The sequence below is a fragment of the Pogona vitticeps genome, chromosome 4 (genome assembly GCF_051106095.1).
Source record: "Pogona vitticeps strain Pit_001003342236 chromosome 4, PviZW2.1, whole genome shotgun sequence".
Taxonomy (NCBI): domain Eukaryota; kingdom Metazoa; phylum Chordata; class Lepidosauria; order Squamata; family Agamidae; genus Pogona; species Pogona vitticeps.
This window is the reverse complement of record NC_135786.1, coordinates 59,678,266-59,699,969: the sequence shown is the minus strand read 5'-3', so window position 1 is coordinate 59,699,969 and position 21,704 is coordinate 59,678,266.

Below are 21,704 nucleotides of genomic sequence, written 5' to 3'. Positions count from 1 at the left end.
CTTACAACACCTTCTAGAACAGACACCAAAGAAAAATGTTCTTCTCATTATAGGGGATTGGAATGCTTAAGTTGGGAGTCAAGAGATAAAAGGAACAACAGGTAAGTTTGGCCTTGGGGTTCAAAACAAATCAGGGGAAAGGCTAATAGAGTTTTGTCAAGATCATAAACTCTCTTTTTCAACTACACAAGAGGCGACTCTACACATGGACATCACCAGATGGGCAATACTGGAATCAGATTGATTATGTTCTCTGCAGCCAAAGAGGGAGAAGCTCTACACCACTGGTTCTTAACCTTGGGTTACTCAGGAGTTTTGGACTGCAACTCCCAGAAGCCTTCACCACCAGCTGTCCTGACTGGAGTTTCTGGGAGTTGCAGTTCAAAAGCATCCGAGTAACAAAGGTTAAGAACCACTGCTCTACACAATCAGCAAAAACAAGACCTGGGGCTGACTGTGGCTCTGATCATCAGCTCCTTATAGCAAAACTCAAGCTTAAACTGAACAAAGTAGGAAAAACCACTGGGTTAGTCAGGTATAATCTAAACCAGTGGTTCTTAACCTTTTTGAAAGAAACGCCCCCTTGGGCCATTGAGGAAGTTATCATCGCCCCCCTCCCCGCGGTGATGATATCTTATTGATTGATTGATTGATTGATTGATTGATTGATTGATTGATTGATTGATTGATTGATTGATTGATTTAAGACACTTAAATCCAATGACCCCTGAAAACAAAATTAAATTCCAAGAAAATGAAATGCCCCCCAAAAAGTAACATTTAATGATTTAGTGGCAACTGACTTTTAAGACACAAAAAGAAATATAAAAAGGGCATAAAAACAAATGCAGGAACTAAAAATTTCAAGACAAAAAGTCTGAAACTAAATTAAAATGGGAGGAAAATATATATTCATGCACATTGTAAAAAGGCTGCAGCCATCTTCACAGGTTTGGCTTGCTCCAGCGCCCCCCTACTGCCCCCAATCTGCTCCAGTGCCCCCACGCCGCCTGTTTTCGTTCTTCTGCCCCCCTGAAAAATGGAATCGCCCCCTGGGGGGCATTATCGCCCACGTTAAGAACCACTGATCTAAACCAGTGGAAGCAAACCGTTTTTGGCTCGAGTGCCCAAAATGAGAGGGTGGGGAAGAAACCAGTGGCTGCCGTGCCGCCCAGAAGACCAGAACTGGAACAGGAAGTGGCAATTTCAGGGGGAATCATGTGGACGGACAGGAAGTTAAAGGGGGAATAATGGGGATGGACAGGAAGTTAAAGGAGGAATCATAGAGAGGGACAGGAAGTTAAAGGACCCAGAACAGGAAGAAAAAGGGGGAATCCCAGCTGCAGCAACTTCAAAAGGTTTGCCGCATGCCAGAAAAAAACGGCTTTGTGTGCCAGCTGTGGCATGCATGCCATAGGTTCGCCATCACTGATCTAAACCAAATCCCTTATGAATAGACAGTGGAAGTGAAGAATAGATTTACAGAACTAGATTTGGTGGACAGAGGGCCTGAAGAACTATGGATGGAGGTGCATAACATTGTACAGGAGGCAGCAACAAAAACCATCCCAAAGAAAAGGAAATGCAAGAAAGCAAAGTGGCTGTCCAACGAGGCCTTACAAATAGCAGAGAAGAGAAGGGAAACAAAATGCAAGGGAAATAGGGAAAGTTACAGAAAATTGAATGCAGACTTCCAAAGAATAGCAAGGAGAGACAAGAGGGCGTTCTTAAATGAACAGTGCAAAGACATAGAGGAAAATAATAGAAGGGAAAAAACAGAGATCTGTTCAAGAAAATTGGAGATATTTAAGGAACATTTTGTGCAATGATGGACATGATAAAGGACAAAAATGGTAGGGACCTAACAGAAGCAGAAGACATCAAGAAGAGGTGGCAAGAATACACAGAGGAATGATACCAGAAAAATCTTGATGTCCCAGACAACCCAGATAGTGTGGTTGCTGACCCTGATGTTGGGAAAGAGTGAAGGCAAGAGGAGAAGGGGACGACAGAGGACGAGATGGTTGGACAGTGTCATTGAAGCTACCAACATGAATTTAACCCAACTCCGGGAGGCAGTGGAAGACAGGAGGGCCTGGCGTGCTCTGGTCCATGGGGACAGGAAGAGTCGGACACAACTTCGGACATGACTAAACAACTAAAGAACAACAAGTCGTGCTGTCCGGTTGGTTCTGGGAGTTGTAGTCCATGCAAGTTGGGGTACAGTGGTGCCTCGCTAGACGATGTTAATCTGTTCCATTGAAATTGCTGTCTTGTGAAAACATTGTCTAGCGAAAAGCATTTCCCCATTGGAATGCATTAAATCCCGTTTAATGCATTCCAATAGGGAAAATAGTCGTTGTCCAGCGAAAATTGTCCATGGAGAAGCCATTTTGCGAAGCGCCGATAAGCTGTTAGAATCACTGTCTTGCAAAGCTTCAGTCCCAAAAACACCCATTTTGCGAAGATCGCCCATAGGGAAGCCATTTTGTGGAGCCGCCAATCAGCTGTAAAAATCGTCGTCTTCCGAAAAAACGGTCCACGAAGCATGGACCAAGTCATCGTCCAGCGAAATCCCCCATATGAACCACCATTTTGCGAATTGCTATAGCGATTGCAAAAAGTCAACATCTAGCAAAAAAACCGTTTTGAGGGGTAATCATCTTGTGAGGTACCACTGTATTCTGAAAACTGTGGTCCAAAAAGTAACATTTCCAAGTTTTCTTCTACCTGTTTCGCAAAATACCTTTTAAAATATGGAGATCGTCGTTGTCGTTTAGTCGTTTCCGACTCTTCGTGACCCCATGGACCAGAGCACGCCAGGCCCTTCTATCTTCCACTGCCTCCCGGAGTTGTGTCAAATTCATGCTGGTTGCTTCGCAGACACTGTCCAACCATCTCATCCTCTGTCGTCCCCTTCTCCTCTTGCCGTCACACTTTCCTAACATCAAGGTTTTTTCCAAGGAGTCTTCTCTTCTCATGAGATGGCCAAAGTACTGGAGCCTCAGCTTCAGGATCTGTCCTTCCAGTGAGCACTCAGGGTTGATTTCCTGCAGAATTGATAGGTTTGTTCTCCTTGCAGTCCAGGGGATTCTCAAGAGCCTCCTCCAGCACCACAATTCAAAGGCATCAATTCTTCGGCGGTCTGCTTTCTTTATGGTCCAGCTCTCACTTCCATACATCACGACAGGCAAAACCATAGCTTTGACTATTCGGACTTTTGTTGGCAAGGTGATGTCTCTGCTTTTTAAGATGCTGTCAAGATTTCTCATCGCTTTCCTCCCAAGAAGCAGGCGTCTTTTAATTTCGTGGCTGCTGTCTCCATCTGCAGTGATCATGGAGCCCAGGAAAATAAAATTTGCCACTGCCTCCATATCTTCCCCTTCTATTTCCCAGGAGGTGATGGGACCAGTGGCCATGATCTTAGTTTTTTTTAATGTTGAGTTTCAGACCATTTTTTGCACTCTCCTCTTTCACTCTCGTTACAAGGTTCTTTAATTCCTCCTCACTTTCTGCCATCAGAGTGGTATCATATGCATATCGGAGGTTGTTGATATTTCTTCCGGCAATCTTAATTCCGGCTTGGGATTCCTCCAGTCCAGCCTTCCGCATGATGTATTCTGCATATAAGTTAAATAAGCTGGGGGACAATATACAGCCTTGTCGTACTCCTTTCCCAATTTTGAACCAATCAGTTGTTCCATATCCAGTTCTAACTGTTGCTTCCTGTCCCACATATAGGTTTCTCAGGAGATGGATAAGGTGGTCAGGCACTCCCATTTCTTTAAGGACTTGCCATAGTTTGCTGTGGTCCACACAGTCAAAGGCTTTTGCATAGTCAATGAAGCAGAAGTAGATATTTTTCTGGAACTCTCTGGCTTTTTCCATAATCCAGCGCAAATTAGCAATTTGGTCTCTAGTTCCTCTGCCTCTTCGGAGTCCAGCTTGTACTTCTGGGAGTTCTCGGTCCATACTGCTGAAGCCTACCTTAGAGGATTTTCAGCATAACCTTGCTAGCGTGTGAAATGAGTGCAATTGTGCGGTAGTTGGAGCATTCTTTGGCACTGCCTTTCTTTGGGATTGGGATGTAGACTGATCTTTTCCAATCCTCTGGCCACTGTTGGGTTTTCCAAACTTGCTGTCATATTGAATGTAGCACCTTAACAGCATCATCTTTCAAGATTTTAAATAGTTCAACTGGAATGCCATCACCTCCACTGGCCTTGTTGTTAGCCAGGCTTTCTAAGGCCCACTTGACTTCACTCTCCAGGATGTCTGGCTCAAGGTCAGCAACTACATTGTCTGGGTTGTCCGGGATATCCAAATCTTTCTGATATAATTTCTCTGTGTATTCTTGCCACCTCTTCTTGATGTCTTCTGCTTCTGTTAGGTCCCTACCATTTTTGTCCTTTATCATGTCCATCCTTGCGCAAAATGTTCCTCTAATATCTCCAATTTTCCTGAACATATGGAGATACTGAACCTTTAACCAGTGGGAGAGGAAATCCAAGGTGACCATGTCCTCCACCACTAAATCTGTTCCATTTCTTCAGTTAGCTTTAGTAGCTATGCCAGCAGAAGATTTCTCACTGTCTTTGGGAATCCATCAGGATCTATCCATTTCCAAAGTGAATGTTATAATTGGCTCCCATCCCTTTAGAGATTACAGGTCACTGTAAATCCAAACATAATATGTGTATGTGTCACAAGTTCTATAATGTAGGCTGTGGTCAATAAAATGCCTAGTCTTAAACAATTAACTGTTAAAGAAACCAATTAAAATCTGACTGTATATGAATGCATGTGATACTTAGAAAGTATTTAATGCAAATAACTTTTCCTTCACTCAGTGGAAGTTTATAATCTTCTTACAACAAGATCCTGTAGATTAGTTTTAGCAGCTTTGATGCAAACAATAGTTTGCATTGCTGAAACCAAGGGGCATTCCCTTTTAACTAGTATATGGAAAGGTACATTCCACACCATTTTATTTGCTCAGGCTTAAGCTTGCTTTTAACTACCCTTGCACTTGCATTTGTTATGTATGTTGGAACTCATCAACAATTTAGCTTATCCATCCATTTTATTTTATTTATGTATTGATTTGATTTGTATCCAACTTTTCTCCCAAAACTGGGACTCAATGCACAACCAATCTACAGAATATAGCTCATTCCTGGTCTTTCTTTTACCTAATCTGCTACTCTCATCCTCTTGGTCTTGCTGGGCACTGTACTTCCTTGGAACCAAAGTTTGGAGAGAGCAACAAGAAAGTGGAAGACTACTGTTGCAGAAAAGCTGGCATCTGCTGCAGTGTGGGGCTTGCACTGAGCTTGATTTACTGCATGGCCACAGTGATCCATAAAACTGACTTTGATCACCTTGGTGTTTTCAGTCACAGAATTAGCCTTTTTACTCAATGCCTCCGTCAACATTAAAACATTTAACCTAAGTCCAAGAAAAGGAGCACTAAACTTTTCTTGGAGGGCAGGCTACTTTATATGCAAATGTGTCTGGAAAATGATCAAACAATATTCCTCCTCATTTCTAATAAAAACAACAAAGACTCCCCTGGGACTTTAAAAAATCAGTTTCAATTGGCATAAGCTTTTGTGGACTGTAGCCTACTTCATTAGATGCATGTGATGAAATGGGAAATGAAATCAGTCCATGAAAGCTTATGCCAAATGAAACTTCCGAGTTTTTCAGGTGCCACAAAACTCTTTTTTGTTTTGGTTATGAAAGACAATAAGAGTGTGACTAGATGGGTAAATTTGGCACAATCTGGGTTGTGTTTGAAGGCTCTTATTTCAGTGTTATCTATTTTATCTCATAACTGAGAGATTCTTCTGTTCACCAACCCCTTTCCCTGCGTTTCGTTGCAGCTCTCATTCTGTGGGCAGTAGCAACTCCTCCCCCCTTTATTTGTTTCATTTATTAAGTGACATAGCACTACAGGAATACATCAACCTAGCATGAATCCTTCTGTATATTTTAAATAACACTGTACCACTTAAGATAATGTTTTTACAATTATGAGAATAGGAAAATAGAGGAGGAGGTTTTTGCTGTCACAACCCACTGCATACATCATTGGGTTGTCACCAAAGTGAATGTCGCCCATAGCTCCACTAAGAGTGAATTAAGCAACTGTTCAGATGGGAGAATGTGATAATCAGGAGCTCTCCCAATTGCACCAAAAAACTGCAGCCCTGGCACTATACCAGAAAGAGCAGAACAGGTTTCAAAAGGGGTGAGATGGACCACTCTTACTTAAAATACATGTGGTCTCTGGAAAATAGGGTGAACCAAACTGCACCAAAAGCAACCAAATAATGACCTATATCTCATTGTGGCTAACCTCTGCTCATTTCTGATATTTTACACCAATGTATCTTCTGGAGTTTGCCAGTGATAAGGAACATTTCCATTATAACTTATCAATTCGACCAAGTAAGGGCCAGTATGATATCTTTCAGAGAGAGAGAGAACAAAATGCATCTGTCCTTTGTCATGCAGGGGAAAATGTGAAACAATAATACTAGGAGGAAACAGGCCAAATATAAGGCAAGAGCAGTCAAACTGCATGGTAGACAGATTAGAGCATTACTGGCAGAAAGTGCCAGTGGGAGTGGGTGCTGATATCAGACAAACTGAGATTCCCCCCCCCCAAGACTGAAATACTTAGCATGCTCAGTAATGGAAAACAGAAGACAGTGGGTGACTCCCTATTGCTTAAATTCTTCTCTCGTGTGTGTGTGTGTGTGTGGGGGCAGAGCATTGGTTCCCAAATTCTTCCTTCAGTGCAACATCTATTTAAATACCCTTTTTTCTGTCTGCCTCATCAACTTTACTTCTCTCTCCAATGGTGACTTTTGTGGTTATAAAGTTTCCCATCACCTGAATTCTTTGAACACTGAGATCATAATTTGTACTCTCAGTCATATATCTCCAGGTTGTTTTCAATTAATTTTAAAAGATCAGCATTCATGAAGGCATGATATTTATTGCTTCTGTTCCTTCTTGTATTTTCTTGGTTACAAGCTTCTCTACCATGGGACCAATTTAAGGGCATGCCCAGAAGGCAACTCCCACAGCTGATATAAGATATTGCTGCCATCTCAAAAATGACACCCTCCAGATGTGGTGGGCGACAACTTAAATGAACTCCCACCAGAATATCCATTGGCTCAGTCTGAAAGGAGCTATAGCCAATACAGCAGAAGGATGCCAGACTAGGGAAGGCTTACATAGTTGTTATGTGTAAGAATTCAAACCTCCACATTTTGATTCAAATCATGAATTCACATGGTGGCTTGGGAACAAGCTACACATTATATGGCAGATTTTAATTCAACTCTCCTGACGGTTTTTATTTATTTATTGCTGAGGTAGAAGGTGGGATTCTAAGTGCATGTGAGTATCAGCACCAAGTAAGGAGACAGTTAACCTTTTCCACTGTGGAAGTCCCCTGATTGAAATCCCTTTACCTGAAACTGCTGTTAGACATGAACCTGTACATATATTTCCATTATGGCCCTAATGATAGGCTCAGCCAGTGGGAATTTCAATGGGGGGAAATGGCATAGGAGGGGATTAAATTTGTCTTTTCCAAATACTGCTGCTCTGATCAAAATCTGACCTCTCAAACACACATGCAACTAGTTTAAAGTTTTTTTAAAAAAATGCTGCGGGGTCCAGTCACAAATCTCTGGCATAAAGCGTAATTTGGCTCTTAGGCAAGCTGCTATCAGACTCAGCCATTTCATTTGTAATAAGAAGATAATGCTACCCACCTTCCATCTGGGATTGTTCTAAGGATTACTGAAATAATGCATGCGATAATGCAGCTGGAGCACTTAGGGAAAGCACTGTATAAATGCTAAGCATTATTACATTGGAGAACATGCCCGTACATACTATAAAGTGAACAAAATTGCTGAAATCATACATTTAAATTCCTTCCTGAGAGTATTCATGGGCACAGCTTAAGATGGCTGAGCTAAACTCTCAAGTGAAACTCCTTTACTGGTCTTTAATTGCCCAGAACTTCTGTGATACAGAACACAGGAGCAGGGCTACTCTTTTACCTATCGACCTCTCCTTTGAAATATGCCGCAGTGCAGGGAGCATGGCCATTTTACACTTTGAGCTAGGTAGGCAACTGCATTTCAGGAGTGTTCCACCAGGCCATGGAATTTGGTCACTTCTAATTTTTGACACTATTGTGAGAAGAGCTGCTTATGATATTCAGTCTGAGGGATTTGAAAGGAGCTAGGAAGCTGAGAAGGAGAATTTCTACATGTCTTAGTTTCCAGGTATTTATACTACAACTCCTACCCTGACTAGAAATTTAGCAAGAGTTCTATTTTAATGTATTATTGCATGTTATGGTTAATATTGCCCTGTTCTTGCTACTCCTACAGCAAAGAAAAATGCATCCTTATCGTAGCCCTGTTTTAAAATTAGTATTCAGGATGAAAACTAGTCTGTCCTACATTCTCTATTTGTTTTTCTTCCACCATTTTAATTACATGAGATATATGCATGAAGACAGCATCTGAGCCTTTTCTTCATTTCCACTGTATGTTTTAATTACAATAGGAGCTCTACAATAAAAAAATTATTGAATAGAAACAATGCAATTATCAGATACAAAACTAGTTCGAAATATCAACATGTTGCCTCTTCCATCAGTCCTCAGCAGAAAAGGGCCATTACAATTTTACAGAAAGAGATAACTGAAAATATTAAATAAAAAAGGGTGAAAGCTAGAATAAATAAAGGTAACTATTTAGCTAGGATAGATGAGAAACTAGAACTTTTCAAAAATTTCATTTTAGTAACATTTTTCTTCAAGGAGTAGTTCAGATGAGCTCCACTCATTGCATGAAATTTCTGTAGCTCATTCAAGTTTAAAACCCATCTCAGGAGTCCTTTAAAAAGATTAAATAATTGTTATCAATGCAAAAAAATAGTCTACTGGACACCATCATGTCTATGCATTTGAAGGATGCTCATGCAAATTACACACAATATAATGGCAGTTGCTTAGACTTCATGAATAGCATCCTATAAGGCTGTACCCAAAGTCCCCCTACTTCCTTCATTGTTTCTAATGGTTGAAGTCAAGTGCCCCTAATATAGTTCCACCGCAGAAATTAAGCAGCCTAAGCCTCTTGCTTACTTGCTAGGAAACATGCCTCCCCAGGAGATTAACCAACATTGCACTGGGCTCCATGGGTACAAGGCAACATGAATTAATTCTTTGCCTTGAGAAGAGCATTCTAAAAGTCTCAGATTTTACTAAAGACTCTGTACAATACCTAAAATACCACTAGAACTTACCGTAAATAAATATTTACAAGTAAGGTGCAGAAATAAGGCAGTATTCAAGGTGACTCAAAGATGTAGAAGAGAAGGTAGCAAGTTGCTGAACTGATCTGAAAAATACTACCATGCCAATGCAGAAGGTAATCCTGATTATAAAGAGAGCAAATAGGCCCATTGGCATGTTTACATTGCACTGACTTGACTGGCATTCTGAGGTTTCAAAGTACCTGGAAAAAGCCCAGGCATCTAACCTCTTCTGTACTATTGCAGAATTGTTGTTGTTATTTAGTTATTAAGTCATATGCGCCTCTTCGTGACCCCATGGACCAGAGCATGCCAGGCCCTCCTGTCTTCCACTGCCTCCCAGAGTTGGGTCAAATTCATGTTGGTAGCTTCAGTTACACTGTCCAACCATCTCGTCCTCTGTCGTCCCCTTCTCCTCTTGCCCTCACACTTTCCCAACATCAGGGTCTTTTCCAGGGAGACTTCTCTTCTCATGAGATGGCCAAAGTATTGGAGCCTCAGCTGAATTTGCAAAATTAGAAATATTTATTTAGCCATAGGGAATACACTAAAGATCAGGAGTTCTGCAATATATCTATATGGATAGATGGATATTCCAAGCATGGAGTTGACTTCCCCATTCCATGGCCTCATAACTGAAGTGCCAGTTCCAAGTTTTGGAGGGTCCTTGGGCAAGATATCATCATTGGGTTCCTCTCCCTGGCTAAATTTACCTTCTCACCATCATTGTCAACAACAACTTTCACAGTTCTTTCTCCCTCTCGTTATCATGACCACCAGCCAGGTCTAGGTAGAGAGCCAACAGTTGAGCAGTGACATGCAGTGCTCCTCCTTCAGATCATGACTCTTGTCTTGGTTTGAATGAACAGCAGATGAGTAGGCAGACACAATGATGTAGAATGAAGTGCATAGGACTCTCCTCAGTAGATCTCTTGTAAGCTATGGGCCCTTGGCAGGTATTCCTAACCATTGATGCTGAATACAGGGACCATGCAGAATGCATTCTCTTCCATGGAACAAGACTCCAGAGTTGCCAGTCTTTTTCTGTTCCCAGCAGCAGTGTGAGGTTTTTAATTATCTTTTTCCTAAAGTGAGTAGAACTGGCAGTTTTACACTGGGATAATTTAAACAAATTAATCTCACATGCAAATGTGCAATAACCAAAGCGGAATATGGCTGTTCTACTGTTATGTATTTTAATTATTTAAAATATTTCTACCCAGCCTTTCATCATATAGTTCAAGGCGGCTTGCAAAAAATAGTGAAACACAGCACAAATAAAACAGCAATGCTGTTTAGAAGCAGAAAACAGCAAAAGCAAGCAATAAAACAGTTTAAAGGCAACTGCAATAAGAAGCACCATAAAACATAATAAAAACCCAGAGTGAAAAAACTAGAATTTAAAAAAAGGGAAGAGTTCTGTATAATTACAGTAAGCAAGTAATAAAAGCCTAGCTTTTGAACAGGAAAAACCAGCTGTGGTTCAACAACAAGGTAATCAAACAAATCATAAGAATCTGAGTGTGGTAGCCAAGGACTCTTTTTTGTCATCCCCATCAGACCCAAACACACACAGCAGTGCAATTAATAGCCTTTGCCTTAATAGAAGTCCATTTGTCCAAGTCACCTGTAGTGGAAAGTGAAGAACTGCTCCCATGACAAAAAGGCAACCCCCTTGCCACAAGCCAGAGGGTTCTACTGCTGTTGGGGATCTGCTCTCTGAGACTCTTGCCTCATTCTGTTAATGGTAGGGTCTGGCCCTGCTCAGAATGCTTTTTGCTGCCAAAACTTTCTTTGGGGTGATTATAGGTTATACATTGTTAATACAATGGTTGAATCTTTCCTTTACCATCTATCAAGTAATTTTAGATTCTGGAATTAATAGTCTTATGTCAAAGCAACTCTTTAGATGAAAATATGTGTTTACTTATTGCAAAATTTGGTAAGCAAGCTGAGTCCTGCTGTGTTTGGAAGCCTCTTGCTTTTCCCACCAAGCCAAGCCCTTGGTTCCTTCCCCACAGTTGTACTCTGATAGTATTACCTATTCCTGCTGAAGTGCTTAGTATCTTGATAATGATAATGATTAAGGTTCTACCCAGCAGCTAAATGTACAGACTAAAGTGGAGAAGTTCCACCTTTTCGTCCTTTGTATCCAATATTCCAAGAAGAATAAAAGGAAAAAAGGCATGGGAAACTTTCCAACTAAGAATAAGTTTAATATTTTAAAGTTGGACTGAAAAGGAAGATATAATAGCAATTTCATCTGTATTTGCTCCTGGCTCTCTGGACTTCTCTGGAAACAGCTGTTCCTAAACATCTGTATCCATGTCATGAATTTGTTAGCTGATTGTGTCACAAGAGAGGCAAATTGCTTTGACTGGGCTGGCAGCAGCAAATCCCTCCGTAACATTTACAGTCTTTGAGACATGGGGTGCAATCTGTGTTTCCCCAATTATAGGACGCTGGGGAGCTTTTGGAGTTCACCAGGATGCCAAATGTGGTGTTCAGAGTGCTGTTGTGTTTCTAGTGGTGCTACTAATAAAATTCTTTGGCTTTTGCTAACTCATAAGCTTTTTATTTGTTTGGAATCTTGCTGCAGTGCTGGCAGAGAACAAGGAAGCGAATCCAAGGAAAGTTGATATGCGTTATTGAATCATTGTCTGCAAGTCAGAGTATCTCAAACTTTGGACATCAACCTCTTACATTCCCTTGTGGCAACACGCAAGCATGCCATATTGCAACCTGATTCTGCCAACTATTATCTAAGAAGGTATCTACATATTAATAAAACACTGATAGACGTGATAAACAGTACAGAAGTTTATAGAGACGTGAGACTCTGCACGAACAAAGGTAAGCAGAAGCAATAATTCAGTCTTGTTTGAGGCTCTGGGAGTAAACAAATGTTAAATATCTGTGAGCATAGCTCTAACATTAGGTGAAGTGAGGCAGCCACCTTAGGCACTGGAGCAGCCCGGGACAGAAATATCTTCCACCTTCCCCCATGACTCAGGTCTTTCTGTCTACAATACCTTGAGCCAAGCTTTTAAGAAGTATCCAGATCTGTACAGAACCCTACTGGCTGCCGTTTATAGCTTATGATCTTTGGCAACAGAGGGTAGGAAGCACACTGCCCGCAGAATGTGAAGGTATGGTCATGATAATGTACCGGAGCAATTTGCTCGTTAATTCTCATGGCAGGAGAACATGGACCACACTTGTAACTGTAAATCTCTTAAATACTGTGGTAAGACTGGAACTGATTTGAATACTGTCCTGGATCTCTTCTGACTTAAGCTGTGGTCACATCAGGGACATGTTACCCACTTCTAATGATGCTTTCCATACCCTTGTTGTAATGCATTTTAGTCACATGGTACATATACCTGGATGAAAGTCCCAATGTTTTTAACATTACTCATTCATTTTCTTACATTTGAATCCTTATGGCCGGCTCCACTGTGTTACTGATTTATTTTCTCTTTTGTTTTATGGGGCACTGCAGCCCCTTAACTTTAAATAAATATATATATATAGACATTAATATGTTACGTACTGTTTCCTGATGGGTAGAATTTCCTCTGTTGTGCCAGCACCTCTGGAAGCAATGCATTGCACTCAATGAACCTGGCACCCCTTTCCAGGGCTGTCTTGTTTGCCAGACAGTAGGTTGAGTAATGCAACACCTACCAGTGGCTTCAAAGCTATTGACATAAGTTTACCAACGTATAGACACTTTGGCCATGAAGAACATTTTTTGAAAAACTACAGAAAGGCAGCCGCATGGCAGTAATGGCAGCTGCCTTTCCTGGTGAATTTGCTTCAAAAAAGTATTGATAGGATTGTACACACATGCCATACTGCTTAGGAATATATCAAAACACCACCAGGAAAAAAAAAGGGGAAAAAACCCCAGAAGCATCCCGGTAAGTGGGAACTAAACTGCAGTAACACTGCTGGCCAGTAAAATGAATTGCTAATGGCCAGGTATCATATGAATGCAGATTTATGCTATGATCTAACTTGGGCATAAGCAGGGAACAATTCCATCGTGTGATCATGCCTTTAGTTACTGATGATTGTAAAAGAGGGTGGACTTGATATCTGCCAGGCATTCTTGGATCTAGCATATCATCTGGTAGAACATTTTCTCTTGTTAAGAGCAACAAGGTGGTAATCTACCCAGGACTCTTCTGTTATTAAGGAGAATAGTTTTTTGAGGAATTTTTTAAAGGAAACAGCTACAGATTCCTTTCATAAGAGGTATTTTTTTGTGCACCACCTCTGCTTCCTGTTTTTAAAGATGGTGTTTATTATGCAGTTGAATTCGTACATGTAGTAATTCTAAGTGAAAAGCACCAAGGCTTAAGCCAGCTGGAAAAGTTAATATTAGAGATGGTATATTCATATTCGTAGATGAATTCAAATATCCAGGGGACATGTGGCCAGGATCTCCAGTCCTGCCTCCCAGAACTGACCCGTCCACTTATAGATTGCGGTACAGCACGTGGTCGGCACCCTGCTTGTTGTGCCAATCTCAGGCAAACCCCAGCTGGTGCTGTTCCACCTCTCTGCTCTTCTGGCCGCTCAGCAGCTGAGTGGGGAGACTTGTCATCCCACCCCCTCTCTACGAATGTCCCATCACTAGTTAACCTGCTATCTGTTCTTCAGCGGTGAGAGGAAAGCATGAAGCACATCATCAAAACACTTCCTACTTTATATGTCACAATGTTGAACCTTCTTTCTCCTCTCTTCTCTCTATTATGAAGTATTTATTTATTCGACTTCGAATGTTCTTTCACCCCCTATTTCTACAAAAACCACGGAAGTTCTGTTCAAAAGGCAAAAACAACGTGACTGCTTCTGCACAGGTATGAGATACTGCCTGAATCATTCATATGTTCTGACATTTTATCCTAGCATTTTTAAGAGTGTGAGCCCTGCTGGTCCCCATTCCTATGGCACCAACAGAGGTAGGGTCCCCCAGCAATAGCTCCATGGGTTCCAGCTCAGCTTCTTGGCTTAGAACAACTTTCATTAGTGATACAGAGATACTTAACTTTGTCTCCTCCCCCACTGAGTCATAGGACTGAATTATAGTCTCTAATCCTTCAGGCACCAATTGTCAGCTTGGGGCCCCAATTCATTTCACTGGAATTCTCCCAGAGTTCAAGTTCTGGAAAGCAGGAGGGAGAGGAAAGATTTGCTCCAGGATGCACCCCTTTTGGGAAGGGTTTGTAGAAATGTGTGAAAGAAGCCAGGCTCTGTGACTTGTCTCTTCCGGTGCCCTCTCCCAGTGTGCTTATCATTATTTGCCTCTCAAGGCCAAGGCAGTGTTCAAGCAAGTGCTGCCGCATCCAAGCACATGGCTGGAGTCTCCAGTGTCTGACTCCTGTTGCAAGCAAATAAACAGAACAAGAGGTGGCAGCTTTGCCAATTCTTTTCCCTGATCTTTCTGGCATCTTCCCAGACATCCTTTTCTTCAGAAGTAAACAATGATCCCATCCCTCCCCCCCCCCGCCTGCCCTTTTGTTCTCCATGACCCTACTTCCTCCAACTGTTCTTCATCAAGCAGCTGTCTCTCCTTCACCTGCATGGGTTCCCTCACACTGTCTTGATACTGAGGAAACGTGACCTCATCTTGGCTGCCTAATACTTCTCTGCTGGTGCCAGACACAATTTACAATTCAGACTGTTGGGGAATCTTTTCGCATTAGCAAAATTCATTTTAGTTATTAAAACAAACAAACAAACAAAAAACCAAAGCCCTGAATGGAGATCCATGAACCATAGGCAGCTTGTAACTGAAGTAGGAAGGGCCTACTCTGAAATTTGCAGGCAAAACACTCACCCACCCTCCACAACTGTGAGCTCTCTCTGGCATGTGAACTCTCTGCTACAGGAAGACAAGTCTGGTGATAAATGTTCGGTAGAAAGAAATTTCTACAGGTTCAGCTTTGACAAATACTGCTTTGCGTTGTGTGTGGCAGTTGCAGTAATTGCAGTAATCTCTAAAATCAGCTATGGCCTCCCCTTTTTCTGATCACAGGACTCCAGCATCTGATTCCTTCCCCCTCTACCTTTTCATTTTCATTGGGATTTCTTTTCCATTTCCTCTCCCCCACTTGGTGTCTCCTGTCTTTCCAAGATGAGTCCCTTCCCTAAACATCTTCCTCAAACCTCATATGTCTCCCACTGTCTCATTCATGATAAATTCTCCCTGAAACATTTTGGGACAGTCTATATGAAAGATGCTCAGTAATGCAGCATAAAGGCTATTGTACTGCTATGTAATTTCTGCTGTGTGGCTTTCTCAGATGATACTAAGTATTGCTGTGTAGGATGGTGTGGATATGTTTGTCACATTACAATGATCTGCTGCAGTATATTTCACTTGTTATCATGTGTGCTTATTACAAGGATGACTTCTGCCAGACAAAACACAATACTCATCTGTTAAGGTTGATTTGTAGCTTGATTTTATTTTAGCTGTGGGGAAATCACCCCCATGCAAATGGCATCCTGTTGCTGTCAGAGGGTCTCTAATGTACCAAGCAAAATGCACTTTCTGTTAGATGAGGCTACCTCTGTTATGGTTATTTGGTATTTGCTGGCAGAGTGCAAGTAGCCTAATGTAAAGCTTATGAGTGCTAAAAAGGAATCATCACCCTGAAGACTGGTCCTAAGGCAAAAAGGAAACTTGCTGTTTCTTAAATCTGGAAATCCCTTTGGTCATAATGCAGGAGGAAAAGGGCATGGCACCCCCTATTTATAGAGGCCACTAGAGTTGTCTTTCACATATGCAGGTATGCCTTTCTCTTTAAAAAAAATGAAGGATCAGGAAGGCATGGGAAAAGACTTTAGAGAAAAAAGAGAGAAGCCTAAACATGCCAATCTACATGTGGCACTGAAAAAACAGAAGGGTAAACATATTCAGTCCCATCTGGTTATCTGTTCCATCGTCCCCTCTCCTCCCATTCAGCTCACTTGCTGTATGTGTTACTGCCTATTTCCAACAGCTAGATTCAGCTCCTCAACTCATAGCATACTGTAAAAAGGGTAATTAAGGACAGGAGTATAGTCTCCAAATCCTGCAAAGTACTACTACCCCACTATTCAGCAATGGTTAGGCCTCATCTTGAGTACATGTACTGTGTCCAGTTCTGGACATTGCACTTTAAGAAGGATGTCAACAAACTGGAACAAGTCCAGTGGAGGGCAACAAAGATCATCAGAGAAATGGAAACCAAGCCCTGTGAGAACAGACTGAAAGAACTCAGTATGTGTAACCTTGAGAAAAGAAGATTGGGGGGAGATAAGATAGCACTTTTCAAATCCCTGAAAGATTCTCATACAGAGGAGGGGCAGAATCTGTACTTGATCATCCCAGAGTGCAGGACTTGTAACAATGGGCTCAAGTTACAGGAAGCCTGATTTAGGCTGAATATCAGGAAAAACCTCTTAACTGTTAGAGCAGTACAATGATGAAACCAATTACCTCAGGATGTGGTGAGTACTCCAGCGCTGGAGGAATTCAAAAGAAAATCAGACAACCATCTGTCAGATATACTTTTATTTGATTCCTGCATTGAACAAGGGGTTGGACTCAATGACCTTACAAGCCCTTTCATTCCAAGCCTTGGTGTTCCAACTCTGTAATATCAGAAGGGTCAGCTGCCAACGGTATCATAATGGACTTATATTTTAGACTTAACATGTCAGAGTGATATGTTGCTGATCTCACAACTCTGTGCATATGATAAGTGTTCTACATTTAGTGAAAAAAGCAATGGACTCAATAGTTTAGCCAATCCAAGAATAAGCATACAATTGTTCTTGAATGAAATTGAACATTTAAAAAGCAAACCTAGACTGAAGTATTCTTATATCTAACTGTCTGAAATGCTGTTGGGTGGGGTCCGTCTGTGCACTGGGAATGACATCACTGACAGAGACAGAGTGCCTCTGATTAAAGGCTTCCTTTTGTGATTGTGAGATGCATGCAATAGTTTTAGTTTTATCTTCATTTATTTTGTTTATTATTGTAAACTGCCCAGAGTAGTGCTTTAGCACTAATGAGGAGTGGCCCACAAATGTAAGTAAGTAAAGTAAGTAAGTAAGTAAGTAAATAAGTAAGTAAGTAAATACATAAATACATAAATTGCATGCTAGCTGTATGCAACAGGAAATTTTAAAAGGGAGCCTTTAATTGGGTATGTCATTCCTGTTGTACAAGCAGAGCTGCACAACAGGATTTCAGCCACTGTCTGAAATACAAGCATGTATTACTTGACATTGTTAATTTTAAGTTCTGGGCTGTTAAACAACAGACAAATAAAATAACTATCAACAGATTAAATAGGCTTCGGTTTCATGAAAGAACAAAGGGTACTACAGGTTAATGAGAGTTCTAGATGCGGCATGAATGTGCTGCAGACTTGTATTTCAGCCAGTGTAAAAGAGTCATCTGTGTATAATAGAATACTCACAGTGGCAGTGCATAAGCAGGCAGCAATCTGACAGACAAAGTAAATAACTCATTATGCAACTTTAAAAAAAACTCCATGATATTTATACAGCAGCCAGACCCAGCTTCAGTCATGTGCATAATCAATTTATTTGCAAACATGCTAATTATGTGTTTTCCTGAATGAAGGAGCCTTTAGAATCACCTTGGCATGCCGATGTGTTTTGTAAATTTGCCTGTTCTTGTTTTTACCCAAGGGACCAGAACCATGAGCAAATTGTATAACCATTAAAAAAGTCCATAAAAGATGAGGAAAGAGTCCCTACCAGAGAGGATATTATCCAGGGATTTAAAGTAATTCTGAAACAGGCTTCTTATCCCTCTGTCTTCTATACTGTACAATTAGTACTTTATATAAAGCCTGAATTGGCTAACCAGTGTAATTAATTCTATACAAGTGAGTAGTTCCACTAAGTGCAACTGGATTACTCATTAGATGCGTAAACCTTTGCAGATTGGCATCTAAGAATGTTGACATTTGCTTTGTTATTTTGACCTTTTTTTTCCTCCCATAGCTATATTTGTTCATGTACAGAAAACTTTAAAACAGCTACAGGGCAGTCTGAAGTGAAGGAGAAGATGACTTCCCTGCATCCTTGTCTTCTAAATACAGGAGTCGGATGGATTAGAAGTTTTCCTTGAGCACTGCTAATGGTGCAACATCTTCCACTCATCCTGAGGGCAACAGGCTGGCTTAGAAGGTTCAGAACCGGTCATGTGGCACACACAGGTCCAACACCTCACTCCTGTTCCTCGGCCAGCCTCATCTGGGTCTTTGGGGTTACATTCCAGAAATACTGTACATGAGATATAATCACAGGGTGGAACCAAAGCAAAACGGGCAGGGGCTAGACATGGGATATTTATATTCATATCTCTGGCCATACAAATACGAATATTGGGACCTCAGGTGCCTGGGAAGTCCATTCTCTCTCCCACAGAACCAGCAGGTCCAATTACTGGTTGCCGTGTGCCCCCCCCGCAGCCGGCATTGTTCTAGTCATGCCAATAGTGGAAGTAGCCCAGCCAGCGCTTCCCTGCCTCCTGTGAGCCTATATTCGTATTCCTATCCTATGTGAACCTTTACAATTTGCCACAGTTTAGAAGCTCACAGAACTGCCAGCTTGCAAGTGAGAGTGCTTGTGCCATGACAAAACCTGCCAGTCTGCAAAGCAAAGGTCATTTCACTGCAAAACCCTCCCAGGTTTTCAAGAGCATCCATCTTATCCCTGCCCTTCCACCCCTAGTAGAACATAAGGGCACAACAAACTTTCTGCACATGAGGCCCTCAGCCTAAGTGTTCTCCTCCCCTGGTTTATACATTTATATGCAATATGAGATTTAGTGTGGAATAATGGATAATAGTTTAGTTACGGGCTGGTCAGATGCAGGCTCAAATTTCCACTCAGTCATGAAGTTCACTGGGTGTTCTTCGACCAGATTTTTTTTTTCCTTGCAGCCTAATCTACCTCACAAGGCTGTTGTGTCAATAGCTGTTCCTCGGGGGAGAGGACATTACATACACTATCCTAAGTTCTCAGAGGAGAAGTAGGTTAAAAATGGAACAATATAAGTTACCCAGATGGTAATGTTCAATTCAAGTCACTTATTATATCCAACCCAGTCTCTGGGAAGAGTCTGGAATGAGGAGGGGAATGCCACTGTTTATGCTGTTTACATCAAGAGAATTAGATTCTGGGGATAACTTCCTTGGTTAGGGCACTAACTGCATGCACAAACAGCGCATGGCAGTTTAAGGGAGAAAGTGGTTTAAACCTGCAGACTGGTTGTTGGAGGCCTGCCTAGAATGTGCTAATGCTACAGACCTTGACATCTGTGTTGTTGATAATAGAAGAAAAACAAAACACACTGAGACATGTGGCAAAAAAGCATCCAAGAAGTGGTCACAATCTGTCAAGCAGCAGTCTGGGAAAATGTGGCAAACCCTGTGACCTTGGCACTGCCTGTTTAAATCACATCACTTGCATAATATGGGGGTAGAAGTGAGAAGAAAGAGAGTTGGGTGGATTCCAGCCTTCATTCTCGGGATTCTGTCCTCTACTTCAAGGTTTGAGAGCCAGCATGTAGTGGATAGGGTGATAGACTGAGATTCGTGAGGGTTAAATTCAAATCCCTGCTCAGCCATGGAAACTCATGCCTGTGTGTAACAACTGTAAAACTATTCCTTAAATGTCTCACATACCTTGAAATCCTATTAGAGTTGCTATAAGTGGGCTGCAACTTAAGGACACATAACAACAACACTTCAAGGAATAATGTGCAATTATTTGTTCAACCGGTTGATGAAAACAATAAAGATTTGCCAGTTCTTTTCCTGTATATTTAGTAGTTACACAGCCCATGGAAATTCAACAGGTGTAGTGTTGCAAAAAAGTAAAGCTAGACCACTGGAATTTTCATTTGTCATGCTGCACAGACTCTTAGTGGCTTGTCTAATGCGGAAGCCAGCATCCTTTGTTTTAAAGGTGTGCACTCTTACATTTGACATTTAAAATGATAGTTTGGGTTCCTTATCTGGACTTTGCCATTAATAACTATAACAGAGGATGTCCATTAAACTGGGTCTTCCTTGTTACATGATGATCGGTAGGCTTGTGGACATGAAGTCTTCTCTTCTCAGTTTGTCTGATTTCCCAGCCTGGCCACTACATTTATCACTACCCGGCTGAATCTGCAAGCTCAAGTGCACGCCTTAAGGGGATCTGCTTACACAGTAGGATGAGTGCTAATTGCAGCATCTTGAGGAGCATGAATGCCAATACATTATTTAGTACACCAGTTCTATGCCAAAAGCTACAGTTAATGCAACCATAAAGCTGCTGGTTCAAGTGCTATGGAAGTAGAGTTACACTAAATATATTTTATAGCATTGCTCTGCAGGGGAAAAGATAAATATTTAAATTTATGATATTCAGTTAGCTGTACCATAGATCCCACTACTAGTTTTTAAAAAGCAAACCACATATTTGGCTATCATCACCATCGCTACCAGCCAGTCCGAAACCTTAAGTCCCAAATCATGGCATAAACCCTTCCCAACACACAAATTTAGCTGTTTAGCACTGAGGCATTAGGCAAATCTATGATCTCTTGGTCTAACCTCTGTGTTAAAAGTTAAAATGCTTCTTTGATTAGGATATAAATACATTGATCTTCAGTGCCCAGTTCTGACTGTATGGAAGTCAGCTGATTACAAAAACCTGATATACACCTGTATACTAAGGAGAAATGTGATGTGAAAGAATTAGCAAGTGAGACTTTTCACAGCATTAATATGTGCCTGCCTGCAGCTCTAATATTCTTCAAAGACACAGGAGTCACAGCTACTAAAATAGTTGGCAATTCTCTCCTGAAATAAGGAGGCAACAAATAGGTTTCCATTTTCACCAGTGTAGCCAAAGATGGCATATTTTGCACAGTCACATTTATTATAAAATGTATAACAAAAATAAAAGCAAACAGGTTCTGCCACTTATTTCAGTGTGAGCTTTTGCAGATTATAATCCACTCCCTTGGACATACTCTACTCAGATATCAACCTTACATTCTAATAGGTGATAATCTTTCTACTTTTTTTCACAGTAACAGGTCACACAGTCTTGTTACAGCTACGAACTTGGTACCTTTTAGCATTTTAAACCTAGCCACCACTTAATGTCACTAGGAAGGCATTAAGCTCAAAAGACTACTACCCTCTCAAAAACAACAACAACCCTCAGCTAAGTACTTTGGGATTACCTCATCTATTTTATCCTGGCCATAGCGTCTTTACCCAAATTGGCATAATTCTTTATGCAGG